At 38.4% G+C, this 20,926-nt stretch overlaps 2 long non-coding RNA genes across 2 annotated transcripts; both read left to right on the top strand.

Moving 5' to 3' along the window:
- The first annotated feature begins 12,320 nt into the window (after positions 1 to 12,320).
- On the top strand, positions 12,321 to 13,794 carry LOC132614999 (uncharacterized). The gene is made up of 2 exons (XR_009572520.1): positions 12,321 to 12,528; positions 13,446 to 13,794. It is a non-coding gene; the product is annotated as an uncharacterized LOC132614999 (long non-coding RNA).
- Positions 13,795 to 17,198: 3,404 nt separating this feature from the next.
- LOC132615080 (uncharacterized) lies at positions 17,199 to 18,555 on the top strand. The gene is made up of 2 exons (XR_009572541.1): positions 17,199 to 17,289; positions 18,207 to 18,555. It is a non-coding gene; the product is annotated as an uncharacterized LOC132615080 (long non-coding RNA).
- Positions 18,556 to 20,926: the final 2,371 nt, after the last annotated feature.

Below are 20,926 nucleotides of genomic sequence, written 5' to 3'. Positions count from 1 at the left end.
CCTTTCATACACCTCTGTTTCGTCGAGTAACCGAAGACCCATCACACACACCCAAAAAAAAAGTCCTTATCACGGTTGTACACCTCGTACGATGCTACGTAACGTTACATCCCACCACTCATGCCTGGATCTTAAAATGTGTCCTCACCATTAGTGAGAGATTGGAACAATGAAGCTTAGACCTTACCAAAGTCAGATACACACAATAAGGAATGTAGAAATGGAATTTTCCTAAGTGTCCCATAGCCTCTCAACGATAAGTACAAATGTCTCCGTACCGATCCTTAAGACTCTATCAGACATTTTTCTTGTACTTGTGAGACTGGTTAACCTAAAACTCTGATACCAATTTGTCACATCCTAAATTCATAAGTTGTGAAGGCACTAACTCCTACCAAGTTAGTAAGCCTTCCACAATCGGCTAGAACAACTTAGTAAAGGAATTAAAGCAGAAAAAGAAATCATTCAAGTTATTTCAAATACTAATTATCCTTATTTTCATAAAACACGATAATATAGGCACAACCATCCCTGAGTTTGGTGTCACTAGTACAAGAGTGACTAAATGAAGTATAAGTCTAGGCATACATCCGGAAAGTACATAAGTTGTCCAAAATAAAATACAACAATTAAGACAATTGAAGAAGATCTGGTGCCACAAATCAACTGATTGTTCACCTGGAATCGTCCAGATGACCCTCACAACGATCAGCAGCATCTCAAAATCCATTCGTACCGGGAATAGAATCTACACACGAAAAGAGTGCAACAAGTGTAGCGTGAGCACAGGGAACAACATGTACTCAACAGCATCGTCGATCGATCCTAATGAAAATGGACACGAGGGCTGGCCTATGATTACTACTTCAACACTTAACAACCATTAGTTCCCAATAATAATAAGATATCAAGTTGTAATAATTTCAGTTGTAATAAGCTTATGTGAAGCTTCTAATCTATAAGTACATCAGCTAATCGAATACGCAACTAAGTCCTTGGTTTATCAAAAAATCAAATAAGCACCCAAGTCCTTAATCCGGCAATCATCCAAAGCTGACCAAGGCAATCCAAACCACAATCAAGGCATAATAGAAAATCAAATTATTCAAACCCTATAATAACAGTTGAGATAGGATGAGTGATATGACATAAAGTGCAAATGCATATAATGCCATGCAATGCAAGGCCATTCCATCACCCAATATACACACCTTCGAAGGTCAGCTTCGTGACCCATGAGGGACTCGTGAGGTCCATATACCACTGCTTCGGAAAATTCTTGGATCACGGTCTCCATATATCATATCTCAGCCCCTTAGGCTCATATCACTATCAATTTTCCTATTGGTTTATAATCATCATCACTTCGTCTTGAATTATTTCCCTTCGGACCTTTCACTAGTACCATCAATGCATATGAGATGCCATGATAAATATGAATATGATATGCTCAGCAGCAAGAAACCAATGCATATAGTAAAGGATCTTACTTTTAGTGATGATAAGTATGCATGATTTATATAATAAGCATGGATATGGCATGCATCACAATAAGAATTCGAAATACACATAAGATTCCCTTTTTCAAGTTCTCATAATCACAAGGTTCCACCTTTAACCTCTTATACACAAAAAGGTTTTGTCTCAAGATATCATTATCACTCCATCCGGGAACATTTTCCCTCAGACCCACATATGTCTCCTTAAATAATATAATGCATGAGATACCAAATGAGGCATGATTATGATATGCACAATAACAAGAAGCCAGTAAATACAGTAAAAAATGTCATCTTTTTTCTTTATAAGCTGTAAAGGCCTATCTTTAGCTGATTACGCAATAAAGTCATTATCTTAGCTTATTTTCCACTTTTCGATGAGCATTTGAGAGTGATGAGGACCACACATATAAACAAGACAGACACGCAAACAAAAAGATAGAAAATACGGCCTTCATACCCCCCTCACAGATCGAATAGGATCATACTATCTACCAGTTAGTGCCCAAGACATGGCATTCAAACCAATTATACAATTTAAATTGTGCAAGTTCCTATAACATATCACCGGTACCCGATACAAGTGCTTATCAACTCATGAGTTTCGAGAATCCCTTATTATCCCCGTTACACCCTCTTATACAGTTCAATTTATCAACCACGATGCTTAAGTTAGAGGTTACAGTCTCAACATGCCCGGTAAAAAACCCTGCCAAGTCACAGCTGAACCTTGCCCTTCTGTAGAGCTTCCGAATAATCCAAATCTGCTAAAATACAAATTAAGTGTAAGAATATGTGACAAACTTGCCTATACTACCTTATAGAATATTTGGGTCCAAAAAGTCAACCCATAGACCCCGTTCTAAACCCTAAAGGTCAAATTTTTTTTATTTTTTTTTTATTTTGGAAACGGTTTCAATATGGTCTAATAACATTCTAGGGAGTAATACGAATCCATTGATACCTATAATAGCATTCTTTAATCCAAACTCAAATTAAGCCCTAAAATTTGAATTTCGAACCTAAAAGGGCAAAACATTAAATTGAACTTAGAATCATGTTCCTCATACTTAATATAACTCATATCCCAAAACCCATCCATTAATAACCACTAATTCATGCTCAATTATCAAAACCCCCAGTTCTTAGGTTAGAGTAAAAAACCCTTCAATTTCTTGTTTAATCTAAACATTCTAAGCATGGATTATAGGTCTAAATCATAGAATAATCAAAATACCATGTTAAGAGGACTTACCCAATGGTTTCTCCTTGAAATCTCTTCAGTCTCCTCCAAAATCGTTCTCAAGCTTAAGGATTTTGAAATTAAAGTCTAAAGAGAGAAGATATTAAAAACCACATTCTGTTCAGTGATTCACGCAACAACTCACTCAAGCTCGCACCTGCACACTCGCATCGGTGAACAATACCTTGCCGAGGTGCAGCCCTTACAAAATATCTCAGGTTCTCTGCTGGGGGAGAATCTTCGTAGCAGCGAAAGAAGTCTAAGTCAACAGATCCTCGCTCCTGCGAGCATCCTCTTACTGAGGGAAGAATTACCTTCGCGCCTGCGCATACAGCAGAACCACCAAATTTGATTTTTGACTCTCACACCCCGAAATCCCTAGACTCTCACACCCCAAAATCCCTAGACTCTCCTATAACCTCCCCGATACAAACCAAATATACATATACATGTAAAAACGCGCTATGTACTCATTCGTGCACTCGAAATTCTCAAAAGAGGTCTCGTTGACTAAGTCAACCCCTAACGGCCGATAACCAATTTTCTAACCAAATGGCCAAAATGCCCCCAAGACCCTCAAGAACTGAACCAAATATACAACCAGCCTATATTCGATTCCGAAGCTAATGGAACCGACGAAATTCCCAAAATGACACAATTTCCCTGATGTTGACTTTAGTCAACCCAACACTTATGAAATGCTAAAACTCTCATTTTCTCACTCAAATCATATACGATTGCCTCAGAAATTGTGTCACCCTTCCCCACAAGTCAAATACTCTCTAACAAAGGGACGGGAAAGGTAAAAATAGGTAAAATAGTCAAACGTGCCAAAGTGACCTAATGGGTCGTTACACAAATGATGGATCACATGAGTGTTTAGCAAACGAAACAGATATTGGACAGACTTTCCAACAAGGTGATGACTAACAGTAGCATTGGAACACCTCAAATATTCAAAGTAGGCATGTGACACACTAAGCTCCTATATATTAAACAACCACTAGATCCGAACACATGATTAGGTTGAGAGACTTAACATTAAACTAGGATAGATAAGTTAAAACAACTTCACTTAATAGACAAACAATTAAAATAAGCCAAGTAGGCAGTTGTTCTAACAGTGGTACTATCTAACAATGAAACAAAACAAGCAATATGCTTACATAAATAAGGACTAGATCAAAAAAGGGACTAAGCTAACACAGAATGATGTATAAATGGCTAAAAAAACATATAGAAAACTGCATTCAACCGACATATTCTATATAAACGTGCAAATAACACCTAACCAAACTGAAAAAATAAAGCATACAACTACATTATTAACTAATTTAAATAATTCTAAACTAAACAACAATTAAATAAGAAAAAACATATAAGGAGCTAAAATATGAACACAAATTTAAATTAAAAGAAGAAAGAATTACCTTTTTTGAGTGCAGCCTAGGTCGAGAATGGAGTTGGAAAGATCTTCTTGCTCCAACAAACACCAATGCTCAGCCACCATAGAAATAAGATAGTTAAATTTTTTACTAAAACTCAAATAATTAAAGGTCACTGCCAAAGGGTGAAACTCTAGGTAATTCGATTTTTTTGTGAATATATCTCTAGTGTTCGGCTCTTAAATTGTGAGATATAGGGTTCTTTATATAAAACCCCCAAACCCTTAAGATTTTGTTTTCAAAAGGTGTGGGATCTGTACTTTTTTTTTTTTTGAAGTATTGAATCCTCGTAATTCAACCAGAGCCAATAAGAATCGAGAGTTTGAAATTAAAACACAACAAAAACCATTAAAGAGTTCAGTTCTTTTGACCGTAAAATGGCAGAAAAAGTAAGATAGAGTATAGGGTTTTACAGTGTTTGGTTTTTGTATGGAGGAGTAAGGAGGTAAACATTAATCAACCATGCAGGTCTGCAAAAGGTGTTGTACACCGGACCTTTTGCCAAAAATGGCAACGATAACGGTGGAAAGAGAAAGGGGAACGAGCGGCGGCAAGAGTTTCATCGAGAAACCCTAATCCTCAATGGACAAAAGAACTTTGAGGTCTTTTTGCCTAAGTTATATACGTATATGTTTGTATTGTTTTGAGGAATGAGGCCGGGTCTAGTCCTAAACGTACTAAGGTCGGTCCGAATTTTAAAGTAGAAGAAATAAGCCCTAACATCAATACATGTATATACATGATATGCTGTATATACACGTGTATTCATGTATATATATATATATATATATATATATATATATATATATATATATATATATATATATATATATGTGTGTGTGTGTGTGTGTGTGTGTGTGTGTAGATGGGGGCGGGGGGAAAATATGCCAGTTTAAATAAATAGCCCAAATTAAAAATGTTCATTAATTAAACGTTCTAATTATGACCAAATTATAGACCAATTAAATCCTTTCATAAACACGGTCATGAATAATTTTGCAAAAGTGCAACCTAATTGACTCAAATTGGCTATTCAAATATAACCACAATTAACACATAGCAAATAATTTCAAATGTAACCACAAGTAAGCAAAAGATTAATTGTAATCAATTTGAATCACAAATGCAAATGCAATTTGAAATTGAGAGGTAAATTTATTATTTATTTAATTAATAAATTTTCTTGAATTAATGGAGTAAAATATTCGCCTATTTGATAATTAATAATTTACACAATTATTTGCATAATTGTTTTGATTTAATTTTGACAAATAATTTAATATGGGAAAATACATTAAAACCCTCCCAACGTATAGCCGGATTAATTATGACGCACCCAACCTTTGCGGGCGACGTATTAACCCCCAGACTTAATTTTTCAGTATTTTAGTAGCATTTTTTGGCTGACGTGGCAAAAAACAAAATTGAATCCCAGTTGCACAGTAGAGAGTGTTGCACACTCACTGCCACGTCACTACCACGTCACCGCACGTCATCGCCACGTCACTACCACTTTTTTTCATTTAATAATTCAAATTAAAATAACACATTAATAATTAATTAACACATTAATAATTAAATTAACACATTACTAATTAAAATATCACATTAATAATTAAATTAACACATTAATAATTAAATTAACACATTAATAATTAAAATAACACATGAATAATTAAATTAACACATTAATAATTAAATTAACACATTAATAATTAAAATAACACATTACTAATTAAAATAACACATTAATAATTAAATTAACACATTAATAATTAAAATAACACATTAATAATTAAAATAACACATTAATAATTAAATTAACACATTAATAATTAAATTAACACATTAATAATTAAATTAACACATTAATAATTAAAATAACACATTAATAATTAAATTAACACATTAATAATTAAATTAACACATTACTAATTAAAATAACACATTAATAATTAAAATAACACATTAATAATTAAATTAACACATTAATAATTAAAATAACACATTAATAATTAAATTAACACATTAATAATTAAAATAACACATTAATAATTAAATTAACACATTAATAATTAAATTAACACATTACTAATTAAAATAACACATTAATAATTAAATTAACACATTAATAATTAAAATAACACATTAATAATTAAATTAACACATTAATAATATCTCACCCGCCCCCACCCCCACGTCACCGCCCGTTGCTGCTGCTGCTGCTGGAGGAGGTGTGGTGGCGGCGGTGTGATGGTGTGAAGGAGGCGGTGCGGAGGTGTGACGGCGGCGGTGTGCCGGTGTGGCGGCGGTGAGGAGAAAGAAGAAGAAAGAGAAAAAGGAGAAAGAAGAAGAAAGAGAGGGAGGGTGGGGGTGGGTGAGATATTTTAATATAAATAAATTTTTAAAGATTAATTTTTATTAAAATATCACATTTTAATCGTTTTCACTCGCCAGTTTGTTTTTTTGCCACGTCAGCCGAAAATTATACTAAAATACTGAAAAATTAAGACGGGGGGGGGGGGGGGGGGGGTAATAGGTCGCCCGCAAAGGTTGGGTGCGTCATAATTAATCCGACTATACGTTGGGGGGGTTTTAATGTATTTTCCCATATTAATGATAAAATATGCAAAGTATTTTTAAATGACTTACATTATATATTTGAAACTATTTTTCCAAATGTAATGGCAAAATGTTATCAAAATAATTTTGTGAAAGTCATTTTAGCTTTATAAAATACACATCAATCTGTTTATGGTTTAAGAGCTTTGAATAATTAAATAAAATTTTGGGGTGTCAAAAATTAGGTGTCAACAATTGCCCCTTCGGTGTTCAGGAATGGCAAGACCATCCTTGATCATTGAAATTTGACAAACCTGATTTTTGGCCGACCAACTTCAAAAAACTTCTTTTTTTTAATGCAAATTTCAATTTTATGACTAGACCCTGGTCTCTAGGTTTCTACATATCTTAGGCTCTATGAGAATTCAAGCAATTTGTAGTTCCACTCCATTATACTTCTAAATGCAAGTTCAAACAAATTTCGAATTTCCTAGCATCAAAATTGGGTAACCCAGAGTGGTTCGTTGGAATGTGATAGACTCTCAGGCATTGATTCTGCCTACATATCCTTGGTCTTGGAAATTAAGTCTCTTGTAGTTCGACTCGATCGGAAGAAAAGGGTATCCCTTATGCGAGATTACTTTGTGCTTTTCGGTGTGTGCCCGACCGGTTGCGGGAATTTTGAAAACAAAGTAAATAAAGAAAACAGATTACAAATCATTTGTGCGGCTGAGCATGGGGTAGAGTGATCTTCCAATTCTTGGCTGGAGAGCTTGACTCTCATGGACACCCTATCTAGACAGGCTGTGTAAGAAAAAGTTTCACGTTTGCAACGCATGCGTTCGGGTCTAGTATGATCAGCCTTCTTCTTCTTATTGGCAGATGCTAAGCTGCGTCCATCCCCTAGGTAATGTTGAGGTTGATCTCTTGGTCTTTGTTCTGATTTTTCCATTCTGGCGTGGTTGTGATTGTACCTTTTGGTATTATCTCTGTGTGGTAACTTTATCGTCACTGCTTAAATTGAATGACCATCTTGGCCTCACGTCTTTCCTTTACCACCCTTGCGTGGCTTTGATGTCATGGCCCTCTTAGCTGTCAATCTCGCCTCACGTCTTTCCTTTACCACCCTTGCGTGGCTTTGATGTCATGGCCCTCTTGGCTGTCAATCTCAAAAGTATATGACCTTCTTGGCACCGGCATCGTTTGCTTTGCTTGACCTCCTCTGGTCATTGTTTGTATGAAATGGCCCTCCTCTTAGTTTGCTTTGAATGTCCCTCTTGGCAGCTTGTACAAATGACCCTCGTGGCAGTATGGCCATCTTGGCAGTACGAATGGCCTTCTTGACAGTATGACCCTCTTGGTGGTATGAATGGCCCTCTTGATAGTATGACCCTCTTGGCGGTATGAATAGCCCTCTTGGCAGATTGATATGAATGATCCTCTTGGCATGTAAATGACATATATGGCCCTTTTGGCTAAATCTGTCTTTCTTTCATCCTTTTTGTTGATTGTGACCCTTTTGGCCTTACCGTTTGCCCTTGCGACATTCTTTCTTAGTGCCACGACCTATTTCGGCTAAGCCATGCGTGAACTTACCTTTTCCACCTCGATAAGCGAACCCTCAAACTAGCAATAAATAAAGACATGAATAATTAAGTCAAGCAAGTGGAAAGAATAAATACGTAAGTCTCACAATAATATATATATATATATATATATATATATATATATAGTAGAAAAAGTGCAGAATAATAATAATACCCCCAGGGTCTAGTCTAAGTCTTACAAGAGTATCTAAAAGGAATAAATACAAGTCTGGAATAATAATACATAAAAATGTCTATGTCTCAAAGTAGGAATAGGACATAAATAATAGAAAAGTCTTCAAGGCAGCGAACGACCCTGCTCACCCTCGAAACACGGTGCTATTGTTGAAGCGACTATCAGCCACGTGAGGCGGAAGCAGACCCAACCTAATACTCTGCATTCACAAAGGAATGCAACAAGTGCAGGTCAGTACAAAACAACGGTACTGGTAGGCATCATCGACCGACTAAGCATAGCCAACATAATTAAGATAATAAAGCAAGACAGGCAATTAAACCAACAAGTATAAATCAAACATAATAGAATCCAAGTATGTGTCAACGCCTAAGTAGAGAATCTAATCCCCTAAGTGTGCCAAATCTCAATATATCAAGTCCGGGTCCAACATCACAAGTACGACATCAAATCATCTCCAAATCAAGCTGTGATGCAATGCAATGCAATAATGTATGGATGCAATGCAATGCCATGCATATGCTGTGTACATATGTACTCCAGACGAAAATATCGACATCTCGGTAGCACAACCCAAGGTGACTTCTGATGTCTAAGTGCCACCCGTTCTGGATCTTTGCCCAACAGACAGACGGGACCCTGGATCTTTACCCACGGGAGGGGGGGGGGGGGGGGAGGGGGTTTCCCACTAGCACCACCCTGGGGACCCACGGAGTCCATGCATTCAGTCAATTCACGATTGCGAAATGAACATTGGATATCGGACTCTCACGTTGCTCAAGTAAAAATCGAGCCCAGCTCATCATAGTGTTTCATCAGTATCTCAACAATATATCATGAAGAATGGGAGTCATGTAATGCATGTATCCACATCAATAATCATACTCAATATCACAAGTACCAACAATGGGTACGCCAACAATATATCTGAATCACAAGTACCAACAGTGGGTATGGCAACAATATCATAATTAAGATGGTAAAATAGATGCCAATATCTACTAACAACACATGGCATCAAGCCAACATAATAGAACAATCAATCGCAATACAACAGGATGGCTAGTCCCAAACACACAACAAGGCCCAACCTAAGACAATATCCATCCCAACTTCCTACCCAAAGGTTCACATGCTTTCTCCACCGATATAATCTAAATATATGCTTCGCTGTGTGAAGTCTCACCAAAGGTAAGCCATAACCTACCTGGATGGTCAAATCGCAACACTAACAACTCACTCCTTTGCCTTGCCTTTCCGCTAAGCCTTAGAACCAAATTAGTCTAAGGATTATCGAAATCTAGATTAGAAATCATGAAGAATGATAATAATATTGCTACCATTCAATTTAGGTCAAATCAAACCCTAGAATTTGGGGAAACGGGGCCCACAAGGTCAAAACAGGAAATTCAGAAGAAAAATATTAAATTAAGCACTAGGTGATCATAACCCAACCACTAATCACCGATTTAACTCAAGGATAGGCCTAATTTCTGATTTAAAGCAAAACCCCCAAAATTGGGTACAAACCCTAACTCTTTGATTCAAGAATTCAACTCTAATAATGGAAGATATATGATCAACAAACTTAGAATCATCAAAATCTAGCATAAACTCCATATATTTCATCATTAATAAGCATAAATAGAACATTCATCAAAACCCACTTTCAATCTTCCATAACTAAGGAATTATTAAGAGAAGGGTGAATCTATGATGGCTCGGATTAATGAAATAGTGAAAGGATTAGGGAAACTTACCACGAAGAATCTTCACTAAAAATCTCTAAGAACAGATCCTACGAGTTCTATTTTCGTAATGGCAATAAATAAGGGACTAAAGACTTACTTAAAACACACTTAATGAAATAACAGGCTCGTTACCGCCATGAAGGTAACGGGGCCGCAATGGCGGCGCTGCAATAGTGCCCAGCAGACCGCCGTGGCGGTCTGGGAAAATATCATTTGGTTGCCCTAGTGGTGAACCAGCTGGCACGGCACTGGTGCCACCAATGCGGACACCAGGTACCAGAAATTCGCCAATTTTTCTAAGTCCCAAATGAAATCTCGAACCACTCCCGAGGCCATCTGCTCATATACCACATACGCAAACCCACACAAAATACGCTACGAATGCCCTCGCGGCCTCGAAATTTCCAACGGAGGTCTCGTTGACCGATTCAACCCCCAATACCTCATTTAACCTAAGTCCCAAAAATGCATCCGAGTGCATTGGGAATCGAACCAGATATACGCATAAGTTATAAATGATCATCCAGATGTAGCATCCCCTTTGGAAGGATACCACTTACAAAACAAAAGCTAATTTCACACTCACAACGTTTAGAAGAAATTTATGCCAAAAGATATTCGCACAAAAATATTTAATAGGGGAAATAGGCCCATGCGAAAAAGGGTTGAAAGTGCGACATTTTTTTTTTCACTGTACCCTCCGAAAAATTTCTTAGATGAAATACAATATCAAAGTATGCATTTAAAATGGTACTGTTATACCCCGTATATTTATACGTCAAATTATTCGCAAGCAAGTCGAATCAAGTTAAAGGCGGAATTATTTTCGGACACGAAATAGAAATCTTTAATTTTTTTTAATTTTAATTAAAACATAAATTGTTTATAAATTTTATTGGTATAAAGATATTATTGGAGATTAGGGGTAAATTAACTATGATTAGATTATTAAGTGGGATTAAAATTTAATCACTTCATTAATTAATTAAGCCTAAGGGGCCATGTGGGCCCCACCCGAATAAAAAAAAAAAGAAAAAAAAAGGGGGGAATCAAATCTGAAAATTAAAGAAACAAGGTGCAAAAGTGAGTCCTCAAAAGAGGGAATACGTGTAGCAATATGGGGAATAATATATAAAATAAGGCATAGTGCAAATGACACTTTCCAACTCCACTTGTTGAAAAATCAGCTTTCAAGAACTAAACAAACCAAGAAAAAGAAGAGTTGAAAGAGAAGGAGGTCACGGCTAGAGTGGAGAAAAAAAAAATCAGTTTTGTGATTTAATAAAATTCTAAGGAGAAGACAAGGAGAGGGAGGTGGAGAAGCAAGAATAAGTATAAGAATTTAAGACACAAATTGGAGCCAAGTATTCAAGGTAAGAATTGGTTATTTCTTTTACATTTATAATGAGTTTGGATACATTATGAACATGTATAGATGATGAATTGAATGTATATAATTTTTTTTGCATGTCGGTATTGGATTGTTGTTGTTGAAGTTGAAGTGAGCCGTGAGTGATAGGTTTAGATGGAATCATGCTTAATCTTCTTGTACATGTATTGGGAGTAAATTGAATGTGTTGTGGTGTGGATAAATGGATAAAAAAAAATCATGAAGTTGTCGTAGTTGTGTTGAAGCCGTGTAGGGGGCTGTTTTGAGGCTAGTTGTGCGTTTGACGTAAATTGTATATTTTATGAAAATCATATCGTTATATTGTGGATTGTGATACAAAACATGACTTAAAAATAAGGAAAGCAACGAGAGGGCTGCTCACAGTTTAGGGGACTGGTTTCGGCCAGCTTTGGGAAAATTTTTGGATTGTTGGAAAAAAATTATGTGAATGGTTTAGAAGTCCTCTTATGTTGTTAGTATGGATTTGGGTTAATAATCGAATGTACGAACGATATTGTGGCTTGAAAGTAAGCCGTTGAAACGAATATTTGGAAAGTTGTTGAAAGATGTAAAAGAGAGCTATTAATGATGTTTTGCCTTTCGAATTGATTATTGATGTTGCTAGGTTGGTTATTGTGGTTGTTGTTGATTTTGAGCGAGATAAATTCTCGGGATGGCCTATTTATAGGGGAAGTGCTGCCGAATTTTCTGTAGAATTTAATGATTAGTTGGAAAGAATGGCTCAAGTGTCCTTAACTAATGTTTGGTATTCGTTGGCGTATTTGTAGACCTTGGGGAGCCCGAGGCGTAGATTGGAAATTTACTTTAGATTGGCTATTTTGGAAGTGCGTAAGAGGTATGTAAAGCAACCTTCCTTCTTTTGGCATGCCTTAGTTTCACATAGGCTAGATTAGAGCTTTAAGGGAATTCCAAATTCGAGATCCGAGCATGTTATGATCCATATATATATTCTTTGACACTCTTATGTATGTTTTTATGAAATATGAACCATGATGTATTTGAAGTAATCGCTTTCCGAAATTCGCATAGAAAATGTTCACTTTAAGAAATTTTGTAATCTCTGAATGCCATATTTTTCGCATAGAGGCTCGGATCGGTCCAATAATTTTTATAGGAGTTTGCTTGATGTATAATGGGTATGTTTTTCATAGGCGGGCTCAGTTCGGGTCTATACTCGTCCGTGGGTCCCACGACGCCCTTTATGTAAATTCGACAACTTTGAATCAAAAAGTGATAATTATTACTCCGATTTCGAATATGACTATTTTACTTATCCTTCGGATTTATAATAATGATTTTATGCATATGATTCCTCACTACTCCGCTCGTGCCTACTATGATATCGTTCGCCGGTTCCCGGGCCGGTTCTGTTGTCGTGCGCTTTTTGATACATTCCGGTGTTATGCTGTGTTTATGGTTCACCGTGCTCCTCGCTCGAGGGCCGGGTTCCACTTATGTTTGGCGTTATGCTGTGTTTGGCGTTATGCTGTGTTGTGATGTGTGACGGGGATTCGGAGATTTGAAACTTTCTGGTGTTATGCTGTGTTGTGGCGCCATCGACAGGCGGGCGACCACATTTTCCAGTGCCCTATGCATAATTTATACTTTGGAAATAAACATTTTGATATGTATTATTTTCTATATATCTGATTCGATTATTATTCAGATTTATTTCTGTACCTTCTGTTTTGCATACTCAGTACATATTTCGTACTGACCCCCTTCTCCGGGGGCTGCGTTTCATGCCCGCAGGTACAGACGCACAGCCTGGTGATCCACCTGTTTAGGACACCCTTTCTGCTATTCGGAGTGCTCCTCTCTTTCCGGAGCTTATACTTTTGGTATATATATTTTTATTAGTGCATTTGTATATATTCGTTCATGGGTACGGCGGGGGCCCTGTCCCGTCATATGATTCTGTCGGTCTGTTTAGAGGTCTGTGGACATGTTTGTGGGTTAGGGTCTTTCTGTATGGATGTATGTACATGTCGTTTGGGCGATCCCATACGCCGAGGCGGCCGGTCCGCATATGTTGTTTGGGCGATCCTATACGCCGAGGCGGCCGGTCCGCATATGTTTATATATTGCTTGGTTAGCCCTGTGTGGCTTTTGTTGGTATTTTCTGGGTGCAGGGTATATTGGATAGTCCGTAAAATAAAGGAAACTCTGCCGAAATTTTTCTGGAAATTACCTAAATTTGAAATAAAGCCTTGTCGGCTTCCGCCATATACTAGGATGGGTTGATAGAATTTGAGATAATATTTGATAGATGGGTTCGGGTGCCCAGATCGGGCACTAGTCACGGCCTACGGGGTTGGGTCGTGACAGAAGTGGTATCAGAGCGGTTTGTCCTCGGAGTGTCCACAGATCGTGTCTAGTAGAGTCTTGTTTATCGTTGTGTTGTGCACCACATCTATAAACAGGAGGCTACAGGACATTTAGGATGTTGTCTTTTCTTCTGATCTTAGATCGTGCGATAGAACTGTGGTATTAGGATGATTCTGTTTTGATCTGTTGTTGTTTTTCTTTCAGTGATGCCTCCGAAAAAGGCGACGGCCGCCCAGAAGAAAAAGGGCGTAGTAGGAGAGACCAGCCTGGCTCAAAAGGGTACTCGGACCCTTGCTCAGATGATGCGTGATATTACGTCCCGGCCAGCCGACTCTGCTACGTCTTCATCGTCAGAGGAGTCTGGAGCAGCTTCTCCATTAGCTCCAGGGGCTTCAGCTCCCGCGCCTCCAGCTCCTCAGCCAGGGGCGGAGGACAGGACACTGAGAGAGGCTGTGCAGTTATTGACCACTCTGGTAGCGGGACAGGCTCGCAGACACGGGCGGAGAGATGATGATGATGACGATAGGCGTGACAGCCTGAGGGTTCGAGAGTTTCTATTATGTGGCCCTCCAGAGTTTTACGGGTCTAAGCCCGATGAGGACCCCCATGACTTTATTCGGGGGATGCGGCGCTCACTAGATTTGGTCAGGGCTTCAGAGACTGAGTCTGTTGAGTTGGCTTCGCATAGACTACGGGATGTCGCTGCTCACTGGTATGAGTCCTGGGAGCTATCTAGGGGTGAGGGTGCTTCCCCAGCTACTTGGGACGAGTTCGTGGCTGCTTTTACCCGCCACTTTTTGCCCCCAGAGTTACGGCGGGCGCGGGTTGACCGATTTTTACATCTGCAGCAGAGGGGTCGGAGTGTTCGTGAGTATAATATGGAGTTTGATTCTCTGGCCCGGTACGCACCTGCCATAGTAGCAGATATGGCCGATCGGATGCACAGATACGTGATGGGGTTAGACCGCTACTTGATTGATGGCTGTATGGCGGTGGCATTGCAGACAGACATGGATATTGCCCGACTACAGGCTTATGCTCTGGGTATGGAGGACCGACATAGAGCCGATTATGCTGGTAGAGATCGAGACAGGAGGCCGCCCAAGAGGGCCAGGTCCGCTGGGTATTCTGGGGAGCCTCAAGGCGGGCAGCCTCAACAGTATGTTAGACAGTCTTCTCAGCCAGGGCAAAGTGCGCCCCCGCAGTCTACCGGAGAGGGATTTGATAGTGCCAGATACTTAGGAGCAGGCCAGAGCTCCAGGGTTCCAGGTTCACAGGTGAGCCGAGGTTCCAGCCAGGCGAGGCCACCTATGCCTCGGTGTTCGTATTGTGGGAGATCTCATCCAGGAGAGTGCTACCGAGCTACGGGAGCCTGTTTTTCTTGCGGCCGTCAGGGCCATATGATGCGTGATTGTCCAATGGCAAGTGGTTCTGGTAGTACAGTTCAGCCGACGGGATCAGCCGCGGGTTCATCTTCTACTCCCTCAGCCATGCGCCCTGCGGGACGAGGTATGCCGGTACAGGCGGGTCGCGGTCGAGGCCGTGGCGGTGCTTCAGGTTCTAGCAGTCCTTCGAACCGCATATATGCGTTGGCCAGCCGACAGGACCAGGAGGCGCCACCAGGTGTGTTTACAGGTGATTTGAATTTCTAAATTCGTTACATTGATTGGTAAGAAATTGATATATGCTACTCAAAAGGAAACTAACCCGGAATGTTGTGAGACCCTATAAGACTAATGTAACATTCGAGGACGAATGTTCTAAAGGGGGGGAGAATGTTATACCCCGTATATTTATACGTCAAATTATTCGCAAGCAAGTCGAATCAAGTTAAAGGCGGAATTATTTTCGGACACGAAATAGAAATCTTTAATTTTTTTTAATTTTAATTAAAACATAAATTGTTTATAAATTTTATTGGTATAAAGATATTATTGGAGATTAGGGGTAAATTAACTATGATTAGATTATTAAGTGGGATTAAAATTTAATCACTTCATTAAGTAATTAAGCCTAAGGGGCCATGTGGGCCCCACCCGAATAAAAAAAAAAGAAAAAAAAAGGGGGGAATCAAATCTGAAAATTAAAGAAACAAGGTGCAAAAGTGAGTCCTCAAAAGAGGGAATATGTGTAGCAATATGGGGAATAATATATAAAATAAGGCATAGTGCAAATGACACTTTCCAACTCCACTTGTTGAAAAATCAGCTTTCAAGAACTAAACAAACCAAGAAAAAGAAGAGTTGAAAGAGAAGGAGGTCACGGCTAGAGTGGAGAAAAAAAAAAATCAGTTTTGTGATTTAATAAAATTCTAAGGAGAAGACAAGGAGAGGGAGGTGGAGAAGCAAGAATAAGTATAAGAATTTAAGACACAAATTGGAGCCAAGTATTCAAGGTAAGAATTGGTTATTTCTTTTACATTTATAATGAGTTTGGATACATTATGAACATGTATAGATGATGAATTGAATGTATATAATTTTTTTTGCATGTCGGTATTGGATTGTTGTTGTTGAAGTTGAAGTGAGCCGTGAGTGATAGGTTTAGATGGAATCATGCTTAATCTTCTTGTACATGTATTGGGAGTAAATTGAATGTGTTGTGGTGTGGATAAATGGATAAAAAAAAATCATGAAGTTGTCGTAGTTGTGTTGAAGCCGTGTAGGGGGCTGTTTTGAGGCTAGTTGTGCGTTTGACGTAAATTGTATATTTTATGAAAATCATATCGTTATATTGTGGATTGTGATACAAAACATGACTTAAAAATAAGGAAAGAAACGAGAGGGTTGCTCACAGTTTAGGGGACTGGTTTCGGCCAGCTTTGGGAAAATTTTTGGATTGTTGGAAAAAAATTATGTGAATGGTTTAGAAGTCCTCTAATGTTGTTAGTATGGATTTGGGTTAATAATCGATTGTACGAACGATATTGTGGCTTGAAAGTAAGCCGTTGAAACGAATATTTGGAAAGTTGTTGAAAGATGTAAAAGAGAGCTATTAATGTTGTTTTGCCTTTCGAATTGATTATTGATGTTGCTAGGTTGGTTATTGTGGTTGTTGTTGATTTTGAGCGAGATAAATTCTCGGGATGGCCTATTTATAGGGGAAGTGCTGCCGAATTTTCTGTAGAATTTAATGATTAGTTGGAAAGAATGGCTCAAGTGTCCGTAACTAATGTTTGGTATTCGTTGGCGTATTTGTAGACCTTGGGGAGCCCGAGGCGTAGATTGGAAATTTACTTTAGATTGGCTATTTTGGAAGTGCGTAAGAGGTATGTAAAGCAACCTTCCTTCTTTTGGCATGCCTTAGTTTCACATAGGCTAGATTAGAGCTTTAAGGGAATTCCAAATTCGAGATCCGAGCATGTTATGATCCATATATATATTCTTTGACACTCTTATGTATGTTTTTATGAAATATGAACCATGATGTATTTGAAGTAATCGCTTTCCGAAATTCGCATAGAAAATGTTCACTTTAAGAAATTTTGTAATCTCTGAATGCCATATTTTTCGCATAGAGGCTCGGATCGGTCCAATAATTTTTATAGGAGTTTGCTTGATGTATAATGGGTATGTTTTTCATAGGCGGGCTCAGTTCGGGTCTATACTCGTCCGTGGGTCCCACGACCCCCTTTATGTAAATTCGACAACTTTGAATCAAAAAGTGATAATTATTACTCCGATTTCGAATATGACTATTTTACTTATCCTTCGGATTTATAATAATGATTTTATGCATATGATTCCTCACTACTCCGCTCGTGCCTACTATGATATCGTTCGCCGGTTCCCGGGCCGGTTCTGTTGTCGTGCGCTTTTTGATACATTCCGGTGTTATGCTGTGTTTATGGTTCACCGTGCTCCTCGCTCGAGGGCCGGGTTCCACTTATGTTTGGCGTTATGCTGTGTTTGGCGTTATGCTGTGTTGTGATGTGTGACGGGGATTCGGAGATTTGAAACTTTCTGGTGTTATGCTGTGTTGTGGCGCCATCGACAGGCGGGCGACCACATTTTCCAGTGCCCTATGCATAATTTATACTTTGGAAATAAACATTTTGATATGTATTATTTTCTATATATCTGATTCGATTATTATTCAGATTTATTTCTGTACCTTCTGTTTTGCATACTCAGTACATATTTCGTACTGACCCCCTTCTCCGGGGGCTGCGTTTCATGCCCGCAGGTACAGACGCACAGCCTGGTGATCCACCTGTTTAGGACACCCTTTCTGCTATTCGGAGTGCTCCTCTCTTTCCGGAGCTTATACTTTTGGTATATATATTTTTATTAGTGCATTTGTATATATTCGTTCATGGGTACGGCGGGGGCCCTGTCCCGTCATATGATTCTGTCGGTCTGTTTAGAGGTCTGTGGACATGTTTGTGGGTTAGGGTCTTTCTGTATGGATGTATGTACATGTCGTTTGGGCGATCCCATACGCCGAGGCGGCCGGTCCGCATATGTTGTTTGGGCGATCCTATACGCCGAGGCGGCCGGTCCGCATATGTTTATATATTGCTTGGTTAGCCCTGTGTGGCTTTTGTTGGTATTTTCTGGGTGCAGGGTATATTGGATAGTCCGTAAAATAAAGGAAACTCTGCCGAAATTTTTCTGGAAATTACCTAAATTTGAAATAAAGCCTTGTCGGCTTCCGCCATATACTAGGATGGGTTGATAGAATTTGAGATAATATTTGATAGATGGGTTCGGGTGCCCAGATCGGGCACTAGTCACGGCCTACGGGGTTGGGTCGTGACAGGTACTTCCCTTCTCAAATAGTCAACAAATTTAAAAAACTTCGTTTTGAAATTATATTTTCAAATCAACACCATTGCAGGTCCATAAGATACACAAAACTCAAACTTGCGATTATCACAGAAACTAGTATCTTCCTTTGTACATAATTACGAGGCATAATGTAAACCCAGTGCATGGCGTGACTTGGGTTGGTAGCACACCCTAAAATAGCAAAACAAGTCACCAAGTTCAAGTTACAAGCATATGGTCTTGTGTCCAACAAGCCTTCAAAATTTCATACATAAGTGCCACACATGGATCATGTACAAGTCCCCAAATTTTTTACAAGACCTAGATGCATATGCAAATGTGATCTTCACTAAGGCTCCCAAAGTATACTCCAAAAGGCCATCTTCACATCTCTTCCCGCGCATTACCTATGATAGAAAACAAGTATCGCTAAGCATAAAGCTTAGTGGTGTATAAACTTTGGGCTTGGAGCCATTAGATTCTCCAATTTCCTTGTCCGTCGTAGGTAGCTCAATAAGATAACAATAAACCAAGTAAACAAGTATATCAATGTATCAAATACCAACCTTGAAGAGTTTCAAAAATATCGATACTAATATTCGAAGGCTTAAGTATCAAGAAAGCTTATAATTTAATTCAAGAGAGTTTGTCAAATAACCAATTTCGCCCAATATGTACGTCATGCCATCACACCAAGCACAATCCATATCAAGATGGGACAAAGCCCCAAATCAAGAAGGGTCGTCACCCAATAGTCAAGAGAATCAAGAGCCATGTCGAAAGTGACTTTCCACTCGTACTCGAAAATGGACGAAAATCCATCATCAAGACGAAATGTAAATCCGAAGTCAATATGGGCAAGATCTGAATCGAGAGGCATGCCGATATCGATGACAAAGTCACCGTAACAAGAAGGAAAAAGTCCCAACAAGAATGCAAAATGATCAAGCAATTCGTACAAGTAGGCAATTTAGCGAAAGTTTTGCAACACTTGAGATAACAACCATACCATGATATAAGATGAAGAGTAAGGAAACAACCCATCAAGGTACTTCAAAAATTCCAGAAAACAAAGATATTCCAAGTTCAAGTTTATACACAAACCTTGGCGTTTTACCACACAACAAGTTTTACCACAACTCGAGGAGTTCAAATCATCTATGTCGTAGACCAACCAAAGTCCACTTCGTCAAACAGTTCCTCTTAGCTTGTACAAGAGCATATATACCTTAAATACACAATCAAATATCTACTTAAGTTCAATAGTCTCAGCACATCGAAACTAAACATGAAATCAGTGAAAATCAGCCTAAACTATCAAAACAGGAATTCTGGACAATACTACTGTCTTGTACTGTCGCTCAGTTTCAAAGGGGTAAATGGCAAACATAGACTTTGAGGCCTTAATGAAAGTTGTAGATATATGTCTTAGGGTCTCAGGTAAATTCGAATCACCCACATAGCAGTTTTGTACAAAAGGATATGCTCAAAATACTAACAGCAGTGCATATAGGTTTTGCAAAACGAAAATCTGGGCAGCACCTGCACTGCAGTTCTTCTCCCCTTTTCGAGTGAATAAAAGCAAAAATAAGTTTTTAAGCCTGAACAAAAGTTGTAGGGTTATGAAATAGATTTCTAGAACATCTTGAAGCACTTGAAACTAAGCTTTATACAAGGAGTTATGCTAAAAACACTAACAGCAGTCCAATCCAAAAACGGGTTTGTAACTTACCTCAATCGTGTGGAGTTGTTTGGGGATCAACCAAGGAAAATATTGATGATTGATTTAGTGAATGAATGTTATGAGAGGAGAGAAGTTTTTGGGTCTTATTTTTCTAGAGAGAAAACGAAATTATAGAGGTGGGGGGATTAAGAGACAAGGGATATGTATCTTGATAAGAATGAAAATAAAAAAATATTGTATCTTCCTTGATAAGAATGAAAGAAAATAATAAAATAAAATAAAATAAAACAAAAAGGTTGCCCAATTTTATAAATATCTAATCCATTTAATAAATTTAATAAGATAATCATAGTAGGAGTAGTTTATACAACTACACCATAACACTTCAAACAAGTTTCAAATGTCGTCAAGTTCACATTCGGGGAGTGCGAAGTAAAATATACCGTTACTAT

Source organism: Lycium barbarum, chromosome 10 (assembly GCF_019175385.1).
Source record: "Lycium barbarum isolate Lr01 chromosome 10, ASM1917538v2, whole genome shotgun sequence".
Classification (NCBI taxonomy): domain Eukaryota; kingdom Viridiplantae; phylum Streptophyta; class Magnoliopsida; order Solanales; family Solanaceae; genus Lycium; species Lycium barbarum.
The sequence above is the reverse complement of the archived record's forward strand: the minus strand, read 5'-3'. Positions and strand labels throughout refer to the sequence as shown.